This window comes from Meleagris gallopavo, chromosome 7, assembly GCF_905368555.1.
Source record: "Meleagris gallopavo chromosome 7, MGAL_WU_HG_1.1, whole genome shotgun sequence".
Lineage (NCBI taxonomy): Eukaryota > Metazoa > Chordata > Aves > Galliformes > Phasianidae > Meleagris > Meleagris gallopavo.
The window spans coordinates 33,306,427-33,326,235 of NC_139410.1; the positions used below are offsets into that span (position 1 = coordinate 33,306,427).

General features: G+C 40.8%; 1 protein-coding gene across 1 annotated transcript in view; it reads left to right on the forward strand.

Moving 5' to 3' along the window:
- Positions 1–19,809, forward strand: part of LOC104911830 (uncharacterized) — an 86,320-nt gene that overhangs the window by 2,002 nt on the left and 64,509 nt on the right. Inside the window, exon 2 of the mRNA XM_085227993.1 lies at positions 14,123–14,221. The gene's annotated coding sequence lies outside the window, so the exon portion shown is untranslated. The remainder of the gene's footprint in view (positions 1–14,122; positions 14,222–19,809) is intronic.

A 19,809-nucleotide genomic window follows, 5' to 3' on the forward strand; every position in this document is an offset into this window, starting at 1 on the left:
TTTCACCTTCTTGCACTACTTCCTATCCCCTCATGCATCCTACAAATGATGCCTCTATTTTCCCTGAGCTGCTGCTTGTATGAGAGGCTGGGTGCTGTGCAGAACCCAACGTGTACCTATTGGCTATGGCCAAACAAACCAAGATAAATGGTGCCGTGGAGCCTCATGTTGTAGTCTTCCTGCTGCAGAGGCACTCCTTTTCATCTCCTACCTGTCTCCAGCTGCCAATATTAGCAGAAGTTACAGGAATTTAATTATCTCTAGGGCTTCTATCTCTGTTGAATTGGATTGAAATGAGCCAATGGATTTGCAAATGGTTAAGGAAGGAAAGGTCTGGCAGAGAGTATCAACATGTAAGCATCATTTCTTCAGCATGCTTGTTCAAAGAATTGAACTCAGCAAAGTGTGGTATCTTGAAAAGTGTAAAACCATATGAACTGTGATTATGTTTGTCTAGTTGTGGGGAAAATAATAAATAATGGGATTAAGCAGAGAAGACAGCACAGTTTAGAGGTCTTATAATAGCAGTCCTTTCCTTGCATGACATGCAGAAAGAGATTAGACACTTCCACCATTGAGAATATGTTTTTCCCCAAATAAAACAGTAGACCCAATGTGAAACAACTGGCTTGGTTTTTCAAAATATCAAAGGGATCAGAGACTCTGGGATCTCAGTCATTTTCTTCCTTTGGATATTTATGCACAGGAGCAGAGCAAGAGGGTGAGAGAAAAAGCCCTGGGTTTTCAGCTGGTGGCACCCAATTCTGAATGTCTTTGTGGGGCTGGGACCATGCAAGGTTCCTCTTTGGGAAGTCCCAGAGAAATCAAAATGCCATAGAAGACAGGGAAGCAAACAGTTTCTCTTGTGACAATTTCATGGCTAAGTGTGAGTGTTCTTGCACAAAGATATGGGCAAGAGGCCCTTTGGAAATCATTCAGCAGAGTTTTAGAGCTGCCTGAAGCTGAGCCAGGCAAAAATACTAGGACCTGAACCAAAACGAAATAGTTTATAGCTTGAATGCCTTCTACCAATCAATTTTTCTCTTTAGAAATGCTTTTTTTGTCTCTTGTAGCTAAGATGCAAAGATTCAAGTGTGTGATAATGATGTAGTGTAACTCTCGTGCTTGGCCTGGTGATAACTAAGCAGTTTAGATATCCTGGTATTGGCTTTCAAGCAATCATGGGCAGTGTATGTGTTTATTATACCTACAGTTATGTATGTATGTATATTTCCTTTGTACCTTTTTTGCTATTTATATAAAAGTAAATATGTATCTATAGATGATGGCAACGATACACAGTATAAATTAGATGCCTGCTCCATCTCAGTCCATAGCTACCCAAGGACTGCAGGATTCAAAGACTGACAGTCATAGTATGATAGAAGGGTTGGATGGGAATGGATCTTAAAGACCATCTAGTTCTACCTCCCTGCCATGGACAGGGATAACTCTCACTAGGTCAGTTTGCCCAAATTTCCATCCAATGGGACCTTGAGCAGTTCCAGTTCCCACACCTGATGGATTGATTTCTCAGCATATTTATTCTAAAATGCTTCCACAGACATTATTAGAGGGCTCTCAGTTTCAGTTTTTTCAATCCATACTGGGTGCCTCCAGCTCTCCTTCACGCGTGCTCTCATGGATAAGCAGAGCTGGTGGGAGCTAATTCCCTACTTCCCACTCAGACCTACAGCTCCATGGCAGATTTTATTCCAGCCCACAGTTTGTAGCGAGGAGTCAGTCACACCAGCCCTCTCCACAATTGCATCCGTATTATTTATCACCCTAAAGACTCTGTCCCTTTCTTCAACCCAGCTGTAATGACTGTGTATTTAAGGTCAGTCAGTTTCCTCAGCCCTGCAAGCAGAGTGGGGTGAGGAGAGACAGGAATCGATTCTCAGCACACTTCAGCTTCAGGTTTTTAGGGAGTTGAATGCACCTAAGTGATTCTTAGGTATTTGCCTTAAAACATAGTAGTATTAATTGCAGTGGGGCGTAACCACAGAAGCTGTAGTTCAAAATCAGTGCACACCATACCACAGTATTAATACATAAAAACAGCTGGATAAGGAACGGGGCACTAAAAACTGTCATACAGGCTGCTTGTAAGCTCAGTGCTTACAAAATGGTCTGTATACCTCAACAACCTAATTTTCTTTTTAATAATTCCATTAGCAATTCCTAATAATTAGCTGATCTAATTTAGATTTTCATTGCCTAGTTTCAAAGTTCTTACAAACGGCTGAAGAACCTTGCCCTTAAAAACTGGTGATGATATCCCCATGACCTGGGACCACTGTTGGAGAAAAGATTTCGTCTGAAAGGATTTCAGGAAGTTACAAAACTCTTTTACATGGCCTGTTGGATCTGTGTATGATTTCCAACATTACACAAAATAAATACCAGGAGACTGGTGTGGTTTATACAAGAGTTTATAGGGAAAAAATCCACCCACCAGCTCCCTTGCTGAGGATTACAACCAGGTCTCTGCTGCCAAGTTCTCTGTTTAGGTAAAGCATGAGAAAATCTGCCATTTTTTTAGAGTCACAAAAGGGGTGCTACAGGGGGGGCAATGAGAAGCTGACAGCTCTCACTGCTTAAAAGGCAGCTGTTCCTTCTCAGGTACTATTATTAATAAACCCTAAGGTAATGTTTGCTCTGAAATATGTCTAATTGAAATAATTTACCCTAACCCTTAGAGAATTATGAAACTGTTTTCATCATGTTCACACACAGCAAAATAATTATGAGATGCCATATGGAAAAGACATCATGTGGTATATGTATTTCTGAATGTATACTTTTTGAAATGGTTCCCACAGATAAATCATATAGCTAATTTACAAAGAGGAGGTGGATAGTAGTTCTTAAGTATGCAGTTTAAGTTTAAAATGGTTTCAGGCTGGGTAAATTTACAGTGGTGATGACATGCAGTAATTGCACTGATCATAGGACGTATATCACAGAAGATGTCGATAGGGCCATTAAGATGCACTGTACAAAATAGAGAAGGAAAATTCTGCTGGTGCTGTGATGTGGTATTGCTCGGAGCCTCTATAGGTCCCAACTGGTCCTGAAGTTCACCCAGTAGAAGTGATGGAATTAATGCCCTGGTTGTAGAGATCTGTCTGAGCCTCTGTGGTCTTTGCTGTTTTTTTCTGAACTCCTACTGTGACAGCAAGTTCTGAATCACCATCTCCAGCTTCTGAGGGACGAGGAACATCATCCCCAGGCAAGTCTGTGGATGCCCCAGACATTGATACCCCTCCATGGATGCTCCATCCATGGAGAATCTCAAAGTCAGGCTGGACCAGGTTCTGAGCACCCTGATTGAGCTGTTTCTACTGTTCATTGCAGGGAAGTTGGAAAAGATGGCCTTTAAAGGTCCTTTCCAACTCATCAAGCTATGCGTGAGTTACAGTGATGCTCCCCATCACTGGGGCATCTGTGAGACCTCTCTGGTTGGCATCAGAAAGCTCCAAGCTGATTCTTAAGCAGAAGAAATGCTCTCTCCATATCAAACTCTTCTGAGCAAAGCCCATGAGTGAAATATTCCTGTTGTTCCTATGTTACTATCTATCATCTTTTCAAAAGGTTTTATTCTTAATCTCATCTCTAGTAACCAGCATTATCATGTAGATGCATGATATATAGATATATTTCTACAGAGCTGTATATTTCATTATATATGGTAGCAGGAGAATCCTGAAGGACACATTTTGATCCCTTTCCAGAAATAATTGTGGTCAATGAGGAGACATCTGAACTATCAGGAAAAGAAACTCAAAAGTTCTGAAGGTGACTTTTGAATAAGGAACTCCTATTAACATTTCTAGAAATCTGGCTGGAGATCAGGCTTTCTTGTCAGACTTCTGGTAGTTCTTGTTTCCAGATGGATGGAAGAAAAATAAGAGAATAGCTTATTGCACCCGTTCTGTTTCATGTCTGATAGGCAACCAGCAAGTGAAGAAGACAGACAGAAATCTCGTTCTGTCCAGTCCATTTCCTTTTTTCTCTAAGAACACCTAAAAAAGATAAATAAAAATGAAAATGGAAAGGTTTATCTCTACTTTGAGCAGTTTGACTCATCCTGCTTTTTCTCTCAACTACCTCACCAGTCACTTCTGCAATTATTTCAGTGCTGATTGGTGAAATATTTGGGAGATCTTGTATAATTCTCTGCATGCCCTCTATTTTGAGAGAGCAATAGAGACGTGCTGCAACCGCAGCGTTTATCCCCCGGTAATGACAGCATTATCCTGCATTACCACTCTAGGAGGATGTTTGTCAACAGCCAGCTACTGATGAGCACAAGAAAAATATTTACCCAACTTCTGTACTGTGGCTTTACCCCAGTGGTGCTGCTTCAAGAGGACTGCACTGTGTTTTTCAAAGGCTTGATACAGAAATCAGAACAGTCTTGGCATTTCTGTAGCACCAGTCCTGAAACGACTGCTTTTTAGACAGACTAATTACAGGAATTTTTTTTAAAGGAAAAAGAGATAAGGAAAAAAAAAAAAAAGAAAAAGAAAAGCAAAGTGATATTCCCTGCAAATAGCCAAAGTAAGGAGTTTTCTAATGCTCTCTCAGTGTGCAGAGCGCTGTGGATAGCTGTATTTGATGGCTTCCTAATCTTCCCAAGAGTACCCACGTATGCTAATATTTACTCACTCCTGCACACAGACAGCATCCGAATGCTGCTGATGCACTCGTGTGTGTATTTAAGCAGAGCTTTTGGCCACGGATGGCTCCTGGAGCCACCTGTATGGAAGAGATCCCCTCTGTCACTGCTGCTTTTGGGGAGATGTGATGCTCTCTCTCCATTTCTAATGTTATGCAGACGGAAAGGCATGTTCCCCTTTTGGCAACTTTGTCATTTGTTTTTATGCTCACTGAAGGTGTATTGCGTTTTGTGCTCTTACAGTGCCCTAAACCAAAAGTAATGCTTTTTTTTTTCCCTGCAAGCTACAGTCGATTATTATTTCACTACAGTATCCGAGAGCATGAAATAGAGATTTATGATACCACTGTGTTTTCCACTTCACTTCATGTAGTGCCAGGAAGGTACAGCATCTCTGCCTGCACAATATCCCTTTCTTTTCCCCTTTTCTCTCTTTGAGCAGCGTGGTGCGTGATTAGAGGATAGTGAGAAGGTCACTGACCAAACTTTATCTTCCACCCAGTTTCCCACAGCATGTATTCCTCCTAGGAAACATTTTCTCAGCTCAGGTTATTTCCAGAAATGTTCTCAAACCATCAGAACAGTCCTCGCAGTAAAACATTTCATTCCCACTTTCTATCCTTTATCTAGCGGCGCAGTGCTGACAGCATTTATGTTTCTTCTATTGACTGGGCCAAGAACAACAGGATTAATGAGGTTGTCTCTTCATGAGTGCATTATATTTTTTCCTCTGACCTTTCAAACATGGGAATCTTCTGTTTGCAATATTTCTTAAGAAAGGAAAATCCCACCTCGCCGAGGCCCGGCTGGGTGGGAGCCCAGGTTCTGTGTGCCTGGAGCAATGCTCTGTGTACTCCATCCTCTTGTGCTTAGACCATCGTACTGCTCAGGAGGTGGGTGGACACAGATCTCTTCTTGTTGTTTTGTTTTGTTTTGCATGTGTTCTGGGCAAGCAGGGGAAGGAGGTGTCTCTGGGAGTGCAGCCTTCCTCAGAATGCTCTCGCGCTTTATCATTCCTCTTCATGATTATTTTTGACACAGGGTAACTGGAACACAATCAAGATAGGATCATTGCTAAGTGCAGCAGGACAGGGAACGTGAAGAATTTTCCCAAGGATGAGAGCACAAGTATCTTTAAACACAACAAATAACTTTGCACGTCTGACATCTTTCAGTTAACCTCCTCAAAATACGTCAGTTAGATAAGCTTAACATAATTACATTTTTTGCATAAGTTCGTTAAGGGTGACTGATTCCCATTTTTCATCTGGGGATGCAGAGGGGACATAGAGTCAGAAAAATTCCCATTTGCCCCAAAGCTGTATGACATAGGCATGTCTGTAAGATATTATTTTTTCTCTTGGTGGGGAAAGAAGCACCAAAAATGAGTGCATTCACACATTGCATCCTGTGGGGCAATAAAGCCTTTTAAGGAAGTGCAGATACTTTGGTGTCAAAAAACCACTTGACCTGCTCCACAGTAAATGGCAGAGAAATCTGCCTGATATTTTGGGGAGGAGGAGGATGGGATGGGGATAAGAAGTGACCAACACAGAGTGTATGGGTATATACATATAAAAACTCTGAATATCATTTCATATAAATAAAAAGAAGTGGAAACATGACGGATATGTTGCAGAACACAGTTTCCATAGGTATGTGGCTTTGCTGCACATAAGAAATTATTTTGCCTTGCAGGAAAGCCAGCATTACCTGCTGCTTTTAGGTGAAAGCACAGTGCCCAGGGGCCTCTTGCTGGCTGTGCCTGGTGCCAGGGATGGGATGCTGAGCTGGGCTCTGGGCCGTGTTCCAGCAAGGTCAGAACTCATCGCCCAGCTCAGAGTTAAACAAGCTGGAGAACGCTGTATGTGAACTGAAGTCATTTTGTGGCTCTGAGATCTAAATGGGACGAGTGGACATGGCCAAATTCGTCCGTGTCAGGCCTAGAAGGGAACAGGAACAAAGATTCCTGGCTTCTCGCTGTAGCAATTTAAATAATCCTATGTATTAGCTCTGGAAACAGGACAGGCTGCTTTTATGGCATTTTAAGTTTAAAAAGTCATCAGAGAAGCTCTTCAGAGTAGTATTTCATGAGATTTTGAAATATTTCATGCTGAAAATAATGATTCTTATACAGGAAAGAAGGTAACCCCCCTGTGAAATGTCCTCAGGCACTGGCAGCCACTGCAAGTACCAGGAGAGCTCTGCCTGGAGGTGCTTGCAATTTCCAAGCTTTAAGCATGAGCATATTCCATGCATTAAATTTGTGTTTCCTGGCTTTCAGAGCTTGGGATTTGTTGCTTGAACTCTGCTTTCCTTCTTTTAGGATTTCTGTTGTGGCTGAACTTGGATAACCAGAGAGAGTACTTAATATGCCTGCATTTGCGTTTGTCAGCATTTAGGACTATTAACTGTACACAATTCTGATGGAGAAGTTCCTACGTTCTACACTTCTCTTCTAATAACTTACACAGAAGCTTAATTCTGCTGACTTGTACCGTTGTTTAACTAGAACAACTCGGTTAAGCTAATGAAACTGCAGTTTGCTTTATGTTCCTTTAAGCAATTGAGCTCCCTGCCATTCACTAGGAAGATACTCTCATAAATCCCCAACTGAAAATAATTTGGGGGTTGTGACCCTCAAGACTTAAAGATTTTCAAATCCTGACTCTTGAGGATTAAAAAAAACAACAACTGTATCTATCTGTGAGCGGTGAATGCATGTTTGTGTAGTTTCCCTTATTTGCATTTGTTGGTAATTAATTAAAAAACATGAGTTTAATTAAACTCGGAGTTAGGGGATTCATTAAAATAAAAACAAAAAGCATTTCAGTTAAAAAATGTAAAATAATTTGTTCGGTGGAGTCAGCTGGTGCAGCTTAAGGATTTGCAGAGAAATAGCGGCGGTGCAAAAACTTTGGGGATTGTGGTAGCGTGGTTTGGGTACACACATTTCTGTCAGTGGGCCGCCCATGTGGGGCTGGCTCTTGCACTGAAGTAAGCACGTTTGTCCTCAGGTTCTTTCTGGTCTGAGTCCAAAAAGAAAATATGTGAAAATATGAATCTATTCAGGTCCCAGTAAGAGGGTTACAGAGTAAATGAGGGTTTTTAAAACAAGAGACAAAGTGAAAAGAGTCAATGGGTCAATGGGTTTAACAGTTGGATGAGATGATCTTGGTGGTCTTTTCCAACCTTTCTGATTCTATGGAAAAAAAAAATAAAAAAGATAAGCCTTAAGGAAATAGACCTTATTCAAATTGTGTAACTAAATTACATGTGTAATCACATAATTTAATGTAATCACAGAACGACAGAGGTTCTTTGGACCTTAGGAGATCATTGAGACCAACGTCCCTACAATAGGTTGCACAGGAAGGCATCCAGCCAGGTCTTGAATATCTCCATAGGAGACTCCACAGCCTCTCTGGGCAGCCTGTTCCATTGCTCTATCACCTTTACTGTAAATAAGTTCTTCCACATGTTGGTGTGGAACTTCCTATGTTCAAATATTGGAATCATAGAAACATAGAGTTGCTCAGGTTGGAACAGACTTTCAAGATCATCAAGTCCAACCACAAAGGCCATTAGTCCTTGTCCTATCACTATGCATCACCAAGAAGAGTCTAACCTCATCCATTTGCCTCTTACCTTCCTTTAGATATTTATGGGTTAAGTAGGAATGGATGATCTTAGTGGTCTTTTTCAACCCTTGTGATTCTATTAAAAAAAAAAAAAAAAAAAAAAAAAAAAGACAAGCCTTAAGGAAATAGATCTCACACAAAACCTGTAACTAAATTATACTTATCTGTTTTTAATATAGTGAAAAATCTTTTTTAGATCTCTCTTAAACTCGATTCATTTTCTTAAATGTGGGTTTTTTATGGTTTTTTTTTTTTTTGGCATTGCAGAAGAGGGTATTCACTTTTTAAAAAATATACATATATTTTTATGTATGTATATATATAAAAATCAGTATATTATCCATACTGTCCTAATGTTAAAACTAATAATAGAAATAGAAAACGTTAATTAAGCCCAATTTTTATTTCACAGCCTGGTCTCTTGGTTTCTGCCCCTTTGGTGGGAGTGGGCTTGTTCCACCAGCTAAAGAGGACAGACCCATTGTAGGAAATGCTCCCATATGGACAGCAGAAGATGGGAAGGTTTGGTGTGCTCCTGGGGCTGGATCACTGCTGCAAAGGGAAACACCTCCACAGGATTATTTTATTTTGGGCAAAACTTTCAAATTCTTTTTTTTTCTTTCTAATTTATACTTCCCCCGAAGTATTTAATTTGAAGGTGAAACAATTATAATAATGAAACACAATACTCACTAAAAAAAAAAATAATTTCTAATTGTGTTTATCAGACTCAGTTTCCTATAGCATCCATTTGCAGGATGTCGGGATACAACGGGGTGCGTGAAAAGGACCAGATGTAAGAAAAATCAAACAAAACCTGTGCTGGCTCTCTGAGACAAGGAGCTGGCTGTGGGTGCCTGTTTCCCACACTGCAGCATGGGAGGGCTCCTGCATTAGCTAACACCTCCACCAGCCACGGCGCAGGGAAAGGTGGCCTTCATGCACGGGAAGCAGATGCTCCACAGCTGAAGCCTTTCAAAGGAGACACCTACAGAGCCCCTGGCCTTGTGGAATAACTGGATTGTACGTAAATAGTCTTTAAAGGGAGCATTGTCTGCTCTTTCCCTCCCCTCTCCTTCCCCCCCCCCCAAAAAAAAAAAAAAATCAGAAAACTAAGTGGGTTTTTGTGTGTGGGTAAAGTAAATATGGTTGGAAAGACATGACTTGTTAAGAGCTTTTTTGAGGACCCCACACTCACAAAATCCTTTAGGTCATGTGTTTGCTTTCTGAAACATTTGGTAAGTAATAAGTGCCAAGGGACTATATGCACTCCATCTGGAATTAGCAGATTCCTCTTTGTTCAATTGTTCCTAAATTTGGAACCAGCTGACTTGCTTAAAAGTATTTTGATTTTCTTTTAAATAAATATGGGAAATAAACATAGCCCGGGACCTTCAGAGAGGTGCGTTATTAGTCTTTTCCCTGGCTCCACAAGCCACACAAGTCTTAAAGAGGCATTTGCCAATTTTGATGCTTGCTCTTGGTTTATGCTGACAATTTCTTTGGAGTGGCCCATCATTTTTCCTTCCCTTTTATAAATAGTATCCAAGAAATCAGAGACAGAAAAAGAACTATTAGGTCATCAAACCCGCTCCACTGCCAGCGTAGGTTTGTTCCTCACAGTGTATTTTTTCCATTTATTTGTCCAGGTTAAACTTGGAATTAAGTTTAAGGTCTGTAGGTCTGGTGAGAGGTACAAGAACAAGTGGAGATTTTACTCTTTTCTCCTCTCTTTTGTACACAGATATCTTATTTCCATTCCCACCTTCCCTTCAGAAACAAGTGTAATGTCAAAAGATCAAGTAGACGCTTTCTCTTTGCAGGTGTTGTAGATCACTACTTCATTCTTGTAAAAATTTAATTTCTGCTTGGGGAAAGCAAAAAAAGGAAGAGAAAGCAACACTTCTCTTATCTTCCCTATGCTCTATAGCACCAAAGAAAACCAGAGAACAAACCACCTGCTTGTCCAGTAAGCTTATTGAAAAGGCCGATTCCTTGAGGAGCTGTAAAAACTTGTTTAATATATATAAAATCTTCTTTAAAATAAATAGAGAATTGAAAAAAACACCTCTGAATCATTCAAAATTGCACCAAATACAGACCTCAGCCAGAGGGCCCATTCGACACTGGAAATGTTTTCAATGAGAAGATTGCAAGTCGAAGTTCAGAAAGATTCTCCAATGCTGTTACTTTTGGCATGTAAAGAATTACATATTAAGAAGTGCAGGTCTGTACATTTGGGATAACAGCCTGGGATAGTCAGCCTGTGTATGTTGGTCTGTTTCCATGTACTTGAATAGAATGATGCTTCTTTGCAACAGCTGAAGATGGATGATCCCCTCTGACTGCAGAGGAAGCTTAAGGAGACTTGCTTTCCTAAGTCAGAGCTGGCCTCTCTGAACTGCGCCTTACGATTCATTACAGAGCAGGATCAAGGTCCTTATCTGGTTCAACATTGCTCAGAGTTTTGTTTTATCCCACATTTGTTCAAAATATAAGCAAACGTTTGATTTCTGCTTCAAGCATTCATAGGAGTGGAAGCAGTGCAGCACAAGCAGATACATTTTTTCTGTATGGCTGCAAGGTCTTTTTATTTGCTCTAGATACACATCTGTAACTATTTTACCAACTCATGTCCTCTTACGTCCGGTAAGTCAAAGGAGCTTAAGTTTTCAGCTCTTACTCTGAGTCACTATCATTCTGTTTTGCAGGTTGTTTCCAATGCATTGTGTTTCTGCAGCCTAAGGGCTTCCCTAAATCATTATTCTATTCTAGCAAGCTGGAACTTAAACCATAGTCAAACACTAGCAGGGAAAATCTGATCAAAACTTCTTTTCCTCTGCCCATCAGTTCCTATTCTGAGGATCAAACCTGCATTTCCTCTATGTGGTTGAAGGCAGTGCATTAGTGGGATGAAGTGCCAGCAGCACGCAGCTGAATCTGCTGATACTGGTGTTTGGACTAGACCAAAGCATGGCAGGGCTGGCTGGCTCTTTTGGAACCTAAGCCAGTGGATATGCGCTCAGGAGTTGCACCAAAAGTTCGTGGAGACTAAGATGTCTGTGCACACCACAGGTTAGCACGCTTCAATGCAGATGGGCTTTAAGCAATAAGGTAGCTGTAGCAAATATATTTATATATTTGCTATATAATAAAAATACATATTTGCTATATATAATATATGTATTTATATTGTATGCATATGTTAGAAAATACTTAGAATCTTAGGATTTGGAAGGATAAGCATTTGTTGTCTTCTACACCTGCAAGATATCTGTACAGAAAAGTGTTAGCAACTGTGATAACTTTTTGAAAATGTGTCCTCCTCAAGCATTTTTTATGGCAATAGAAAAAGTAATATTCACTCTTGTTCCCAAAATATTAATTAAGCCATTGCTATTAACATCTGTGGGAGTACAGAAGCCCCAAATATTTGCATAAATGAAGGATTGGAGGTTTCTTTTTGATTTTGACTATTTTTTAGGAAGCCTTGAAGAACCAACTTTGTTATGAGGATGAAGTTATTAATTGTAACTTGTAAGTCTTTCAGACAATGCATATGCTCATGCTTCACATTTTATAGTCTCGTTTTATATGACTTTGTATGCTCCTAAATGTCATTTAGATTATAAAAATTACTGATAGGTGGCAAAAGTCTTAGTAAAAGACAGTAAAACACACACACACTCACAGAACTGAAAGACATACCGTATGGTAGATGAAGCAAATCCAAATTTTAGAACAAAGGAAAAATGTTATCCTATGACAGTAGTTTCTTTTGATGTGCTTGAAGAAAGGCCCCTTTGGCAGGTGAAGGTATTGCATCACATTGAGCTTAGAACTACTGACTGGTTCTGTGCTGTTTGTGGAGATGACTAAATTGTCATTTTTAATTAGCTTTATGCTCTTCTCAAAGGCTAATTACTTTACTTTTTTTTTTTTTTTTCAAGATTACTTGATTGGCAATGACAAGGGTGTCATGGTTACGTATTTTTAGAGAATTCCCCAACCTGTACAATTATATGATTTTCTGTTCCCCCTGGATTCTTTGTGCAGTAAAGCCTTCAGTAAAAATAATGGTTAAAAAAAATGCACATTTACTATTGATATCAGCAACAACAACAACAAAAAAGGGAGTATCTCTTGACATTTAGTCAGCATAGAAGCCTTTTACCCTTATTTTCCCACTCTGCCAGGGACATCAGTGAGGCTCTATTACCTGGACTGAAGTTACCTGAGGCAAACTGAGTTTGAGACATGAAGGTTTTCTTTTTTTTCCCTCTCTTATTTCTTTACAGTTGTGTATCCTCTCAATTTCCACAAGGAAATTGAGACTGCCTTCCCAGCACATCTGCTTCGAGGCATACAGTCGAGACACTGGATACTGATGTTCAGAGCCCTTTCCTCCTTGCTTACCTAAATTTAGTTGAAAAGCCCTTGAGATAAGTATAGGAACACCGCAGCCACAGGTGAAATCTCTCATTTCTTTGGCCACTTATAGATTACCATGATATGTTTTAGTTTGGAGCAGCAGCTAGCCCAAAGGTGATGCTGTGGGAATGCTACCTTGAGGGGGGCAAGTGAAGAGGGAGATGAAAACTCCTCTGATGTTTTTCACAACAGTTATGCCCTGAGAATCACTGCGTTACTCCCATTCCGCAACACATAAACGCACGTCAGATGTGTGGTAAACCAAATTCTCTCAGGAGCTTGTCCTGAAAGAGGGAAAGACACGATGATTTAGAGTCTACATCTGCAGCTCTTGCAGCTGCTTTGGTTCCTGCTGCTGGAGGAAAATTCCCTGCAGCAACAGCCTCCTGAGGCAGAGGCTTAGAGCAGTTCCTGAAGCAAAGGCCCAAGGGTTTTGGGCTCAGTGCTGTCAGTTGCTCATTGGACAGGTGAGGAGCAGGCAGCCACTGTGCAGTGCGGTCGCTTCTGCTGTCGGATGCATCACCTGCAAGTGGAAGAGGGCTGTATGTCACTCTTGTTGGATTTTTCAAGATTTTTAGAAAGGCAGATTAGAGCAGGCAGGTTCCTAAAGGAGGTGCAGGTCAGCAGGGCAAGGTGTGGCCTTGGCATACCTTTGGTTGAAGCTCACGGGGTGAGCTGCTGGGTGTGAAGCCTGTATGAATGTTTTCACTGGTGGGGAACATGTGAGACTTTTCTGCAAGAAGCTGCAGATACGAGGATATTCTGGAAGGAAGACTCGTGCAACCTCTGTGTTTTGAAGTTCTTTTTGGTGACAGACTGGGAACGCAGCAGCAACAGCACTGTGATTCTTCCCAACCTACGTGTAAAAAAAACCCACCTCTGTACTAAACAGCTTTTCTCCCTAATGAGCTAGTAATGCATCTATGATTTCAGTAATTAAAGTAAGTTTTTATTGCTTTTTGCTTATGTTAGCACCCCAGAACCAGCAGACAAGTCAGGTAGGCTGGCAATTAGCAGGGCTCTTGGAACAGGGATTCAGCTCCTTGCTTCCTCTGCAGTGAGAAAAGGAGATGGGACCAGACCCTAAAGGTATTAAATGCCTTAATCCTGTGGAATTTGATGGGAATGGCTGCCTAAATAATCTGGGGATGTGACTTAATCTCTTTATACCTTTGTTCTTCATCTGGCATATAAGAATAATAATTCCCCCCTAATCACAGTAAGATATGACAAAAGACATACTAAGGAAAACAAGATGTTCAGCTACTATAATCTTTAAATGCGAAAAGTATCTAAGTAATACAACATGACAATACGGTTATTTCTTTCTCATGGATCTTGATGACATTGTGCTCTCCACTCCTAGGGAGAAGTGTTCACTTGCTTGTTGATTCACTGCTGGTTGTGTTCCCTGGCTGCAATCAGATCACAGTTTCCCCTTCAGAAGTTTAGAATCATGGAGAAGGTAAGAATGCAGCTCGACTTTCAAAAATCAGACTGCAAGTATTTATTTCTCAATGCAAAACTGAACCCTTTTCCCTTCTAAGCTAACTTTCAGCATCTCAGCTTTCTGTGTGGAGCCTTGCTTCCAGTATAAATAAATGATCCCACATTCCGTCATGATAACATATGCTCATGCAGAGCTCAAAATTAGAAGGAATATGAAGTGTTCTATTAATTGCATGAATGTTGATTGTTAAAATCATGTGCTAATTGGTAATATCTGTGTGCAGTAGGTTCCCGCAATATGTGTTAGATTACATTAACTGTGCTTGTGACTCAGATATCAGGCATTATGCATTTTATATAAGGATTTTTTAAAAACTTTGCGTAATTAAGTTCTATAGACTATCAGTGTAGAAGAATTAGTGGAAGATTGTGTAAAGGGCATATAAAGTTAGAGGCAGGAAGAATTCTGAACTCTCAAGATGCATCTGCTCCTCTTACTCATGGTGTGTTTCCCCTCAAATTCTCTCCAAAGTAATTCTCACCATGTTTGTCTTCAAGTAATTCCCAGGGAATCAAGTAAGAGCTCTTTCTCACAGAGGGGACTATCATGGTGCTTACAGTATACATTTGAACGTTTCCTTTTCTTTTTTTTTTTTGGCTGCACTTTTTCAGTCCTTAGCCTTTTTCCTTTGCATCCCCCAGGCTTTGATCCGAGGAGCATTCAGGTACATTACAGATAAGTTAGTCGATGGCTATACTCACCTATCAGAATGGAACTTGAACATATTTAGCAACACAACACTCCTCTACCAGATGTTCTTCCTCTCCTTTCCTAATCTGTGGGGAAAACTTCATATGGATCTGTTTTGTTCATTGATGTTTTAATTTTATTGAGTGCTGTGGGTATTTATGAAAACAGGCAAGGTAGCAGGATCTAAAACTTAAAGCTGAATACTGCAGGGGATGAGAGTTTCCTGGAACCATAACAGTGAGTTCTGCCCCCTGAATGGTGAAGCTGTAGTGAGGGAGATGTGGGAGGTGAGCAGAATCAGAGGGATGCAAACTTCGATACCCAACCCATACAATATTCTGTACTCATCCTCTTCTTCTCAGCCAAAAAATATACATTCATGCATTCACATTTCTACAGAAGGAACACATTGCTCCTCTCCACTTGGACACTTACACTAGTACTGTATTTTGGTTAGGCAGATTTTGATACAGTTCTGGAACGGGCATGGGTACTGTGTGCCTGCCCACTGCAAAGTGGGAATAGACCACCCTCAATTCACACTGGCTTAAATCATCTCCCAAGGCAGATTCAAGGTAGCAACGATAAAAAAATATGATTCAGAGTTAAATCAGGCAGATTTCTTGCATGTCAAAAAAAAAAAAAAAAATTGTTAAATGTTCCATGGATTGCATTGAGAAAAATACCTAGAATGAATCTGTTCTAACTACCATGATTTTAATTCATTTTACAGTGGATCAGCTTAGTAATGATGCAATGAATTAAAATGGGTTGTCTGAGAGGAAAAATGGATGCAGTTTTGGTAAAAAGAGCATTTACAGAAGTGATAGAAGTCCTGAGCCTTATTAGAGCTATTACTCCACTATCTGTTGATTTACTGGTCTTGGAACAAGACCACCTCTCTTGGGTTCAAGAGCTTAATATTAAGGCACACTTCACTAGTTGTCCTGAGAAACCCACAGATTTAAGAGGAAATCGGTTTTAGCCCCCATCCAAAATGCTGATGCTGAATCAAACAGTGCATGAACTATATTCACAGTTTTAATTAAAAGAAAAACTGACAAATTACTCACATTCTACTGTTCCTAAGATGGTTATCCATTATAGAAAGGAATATTTTTTTCTAATATACATGCTCTCATACATGAAATGGTTTCTAGATTTATTTTATTATAATTGTAAACTATGGCACAAATGCTTCGTCTTACTTCTTTTAAAATGTTTTCCAATTTCTTAGCAATCCATCCCCCTACCCTCCACCAACTGTGATTCACAAAGTGATGCATTAAAAAGGGCAAACAAATTTGGGAGATGAGATGACCATTGGAAATAGGTGGAAAAATAAACAATTTTTTTTAAAAATAATAACCTGAAGGAAATTGCTTACTAATTTTTAAGATACAAAGGTTAATCTAAAATGACTACTAGCCCTCAGAAGGTTAACTGCCAAATTAAATAGCAGGGACAGACAGTGGTCACTGACTACCTAGGGGAATAAGCTGCTAAATTCCTTACTTCAGTTCATGTAACGTACACAGAGATTAGCTCCTCATGGCTCTGCCTGGCTTTGCCAAGGAAACTCTGCTTATTGGAAGCTTTTGTCCCTATCCTGTGCTTGGAAGGGTCTGGATTACTGGTGGCCACGGTGGGATAAATGGAGGCAGAAGTAAACTGGGGAGAGGGGCAAGCTGTTGCTGTGTGGGGAATAATAATGATGAAAATCAAGTGACTTCAATTTGTCTTGAATAATGACTTATACATGGGTTGCTGTTGGCTGTGGCATGGTTCCCAAGTTTGGGGCATGGGCAGGGGTCGATCCTGGCAGAAGTAGTGCACCCCAGACCGAAGGACGTCACTCACTGTAAGCAAGCCGAAGGGAATCCAGGACAATGCTGGATGCGTTGGTGTGGACTGTTCTTTTCCCGTTAGTCTTTGTTCCATTGTTTTGAGCTGTCAGGATTTGGCAGCCCGGAGGTGGATGTCTCTGCGTAACTTACTGTCCTGGAGTGCTGCTCCAGAGGAGCCTGCAGTGGCCCCAAATGCTCCGATGCTTGCCCCTAACATTAGGCTGCTTGCGGGGCTGTGTTCTCCATTGGTTCCCCAGTAAAAGTCTCAGTGCAACTAAACCAGTATGAGTGGTGCTGGTCCCCAGGGTCCATTCTACCTCATCGCTCCCATGCATGCATCCTACATTGCAAGCAGCTCACATGGCTGGACACCACGCAGGGCATTGCTCAGGCTGAAGCACTGAAGCACGCACGCATGTCCTTTTTCCAGAGTACCTTTTGCTACCTGCCGGGCCTCTGGACTGGCAAAAATTATTTCTCCCCTCCCTTCAAGAGCGATGGTTTCCTGCTGTTCATCCAAACCATAATAAAACCTTAAATATATACTGTGAAAAATGTTATGCCTACTTAAGCAAGATAGTTGCCTGTAATAGTGAGCCATAAAGCAATCTGAAATGTTTATTGTCTGTTCCCCCAACTGCAGTTTTATTTCTTTCTAGCAGTTTTTCTATCTACAGAATTTTCTCCACGTCGAAAGTTTCAAAAGAAATTTTTTCCCTTTCCCTGGATACACAGCGATTATTTGCAAGCAGATCCTGCTGCCAGTGCAGATATGCACATGCATTTTTTCAAAATTTGCAGTTTCCTAAACTTTTCTAGGAAAAAAAAAAAAAGCATTTAAATCAATACAAATCTTTGATATGATATATTTTAAAGGGCAACCTGGCATCTAAAGGAGCAGATAACGTAAAACAAGATTCCTTTTGTAAGGACTGAAATAGGAAAAGAATAGAAAAAGGGAGAAGGGAGGAAAAAAAAAATTAGGGGGTGGTAAAGATGTTGCTGCTGGATCTCGCTCCAGAGACACAATGTGTGTTTCATTGCCACGAACAAACTGTATCCAGGGAACAAGCAAATGAAAAAGTGAGGACAGGAGATATCTTATTTTTGTTGTTTGTTTCCAAAGAGTCCACCCCCACATAGGTCACTTGGAATTCATTTGTCTACATCCTGGACTGCACGTAGGGGAAAAAAAAAATGCTTGGGATCTGAGAAAGAGGAATGCGATAGGGCATGGGAATCACAGCGTCACGGTGGTCACCAGAGCATAGTTTGGCTTGTCTTAAAACAAGCAAGCACCGTCGGACTTCTGTAACACCAGCAAATCGGCCGTGCTATCAGGCTACCTATCTGGGGCTGAATGCCTGAGAAAAAGTGTGTGGGCTTTCAGACGGAGCCTGGGGCATTGCAGGGCTCTCAGAGCTGCTGCTTTCCTCTTGACATCCAGCACTGCTCGCTGACCTCGGCAACAATCCAGTGTACTGTTACAGTTCATTTCAATAATTAAACAGTTCAGGGATGGCAGAGCTTTCTTGTTGTCAATAGAAAACCAGGACTGCAGTTGTGTGTTTTTGGTTTTGTTATTGTTTTTTTTTCTTCTTTCTTTCTTTCTTTCTTTCTCTCCCCTTTCCCTCCTCTGAAATCAGAAGTGTTTGTTTTTAATTACATTAGCTAGAGACAATTAATTTCACAATCGGAACAAAAAAAATGTTTTGCGAGAAGGACTGGCAACTGGTAAATGCAATTATTATTGTAGCACATTTTCAAAGGAAGAGATCTCAGCTCCAACAAAGTCATATGTATAAAATTTCAGTCATATAATATAGCCTCAAACAGCAGATTTACTTTGCAAAAGATGGGAACTGCTCTCCCATCTGGAGCTCTCTTCTGTTCCTGCCACGTGGACCCATTTGATACCCGCTCGGAAGAAACACCAGCCAGCACAACAGGCCACTGCCCATCAGCTGCTCCCAGTAAATGGCTGATGTGTTACTTTAAACTTGTCTTACGTGGAGATGATTAATATTAGCCTCCTTTTAAGTGCTGTCTTGCAACAACAACTTCAAAAAAAAAAAAAAAAGTTCTCTGTGCAAACAGCAGCATTTACATTTTTGCTGTTCGAGCAAAAATGAAAATAATTCAACTTTATGTCATGGGTGTCTTACAACATGCCCTACAATTAAAAGCCTATTTTTTTTGAGGAGCTGGCTGTGCCCCTTTCATTGCCCATCTGGCTCCCTCCCAGCTGCTCCCAGCCCAGCCTGGGGCTGCTTCTTTCTGCTGTCCCCACCACCTCTCCTCTGTGCTGGGCCGTTTTTTCCCCTGTACATCGCTGTGCTTTGAGATGGGAGTTAGCGAGACTCTGCAGGGTGCGGAGAGAAAGTTAGATATCCCATGGCAAAAAGCACAGCTCCAGGAGGCTGAACAGCAGAATGCTTCTGTTGAACTCCTAAAGCATCCCAAAAGAGAAGGGGCACTTTGGTGGGCAACCTTTGACTTGCAGTCCCCAAGGCACGGTGACTGGCTTCTTCACAGAGTAGGTCCTACTCCATGTGGTAAGAGACATGATTTTATTGTGATTTTCTGGAGGAACTCAACCCCATAGAGCCCTCACTTTAACCCAGAAACAGGGAGGTGAAGGCTGTAGAAGAGACATCAATCATTTCTGTCTGTGAAAGCTTTGCTTTATGTGGAGGTACCTAAATACTTACTGAGGAAGTCCCAAACATGAAGCAGCAGCATCTCCAGAGCTGGGACTCCCTAGGGGACACAGCTCTGGTGGGACTGAGCTGGTGGTAACCTCTATTTCCATCCATTTTTCAAGGCTGTTAAAATATTTTACTTTAAAGCACTGCGTAATTTGTTTAAGAACTCTGTTAGTTGCCTGACAAATTTATGTGTAAAAACTAAGGCATCTATGAGCTCTGTTCACAAAGTAGCTGATATATGAGGATGATTTTCTGTATTAAAGCTCTAAAAGAGGAGTTAGACATGATCCTTCATTAG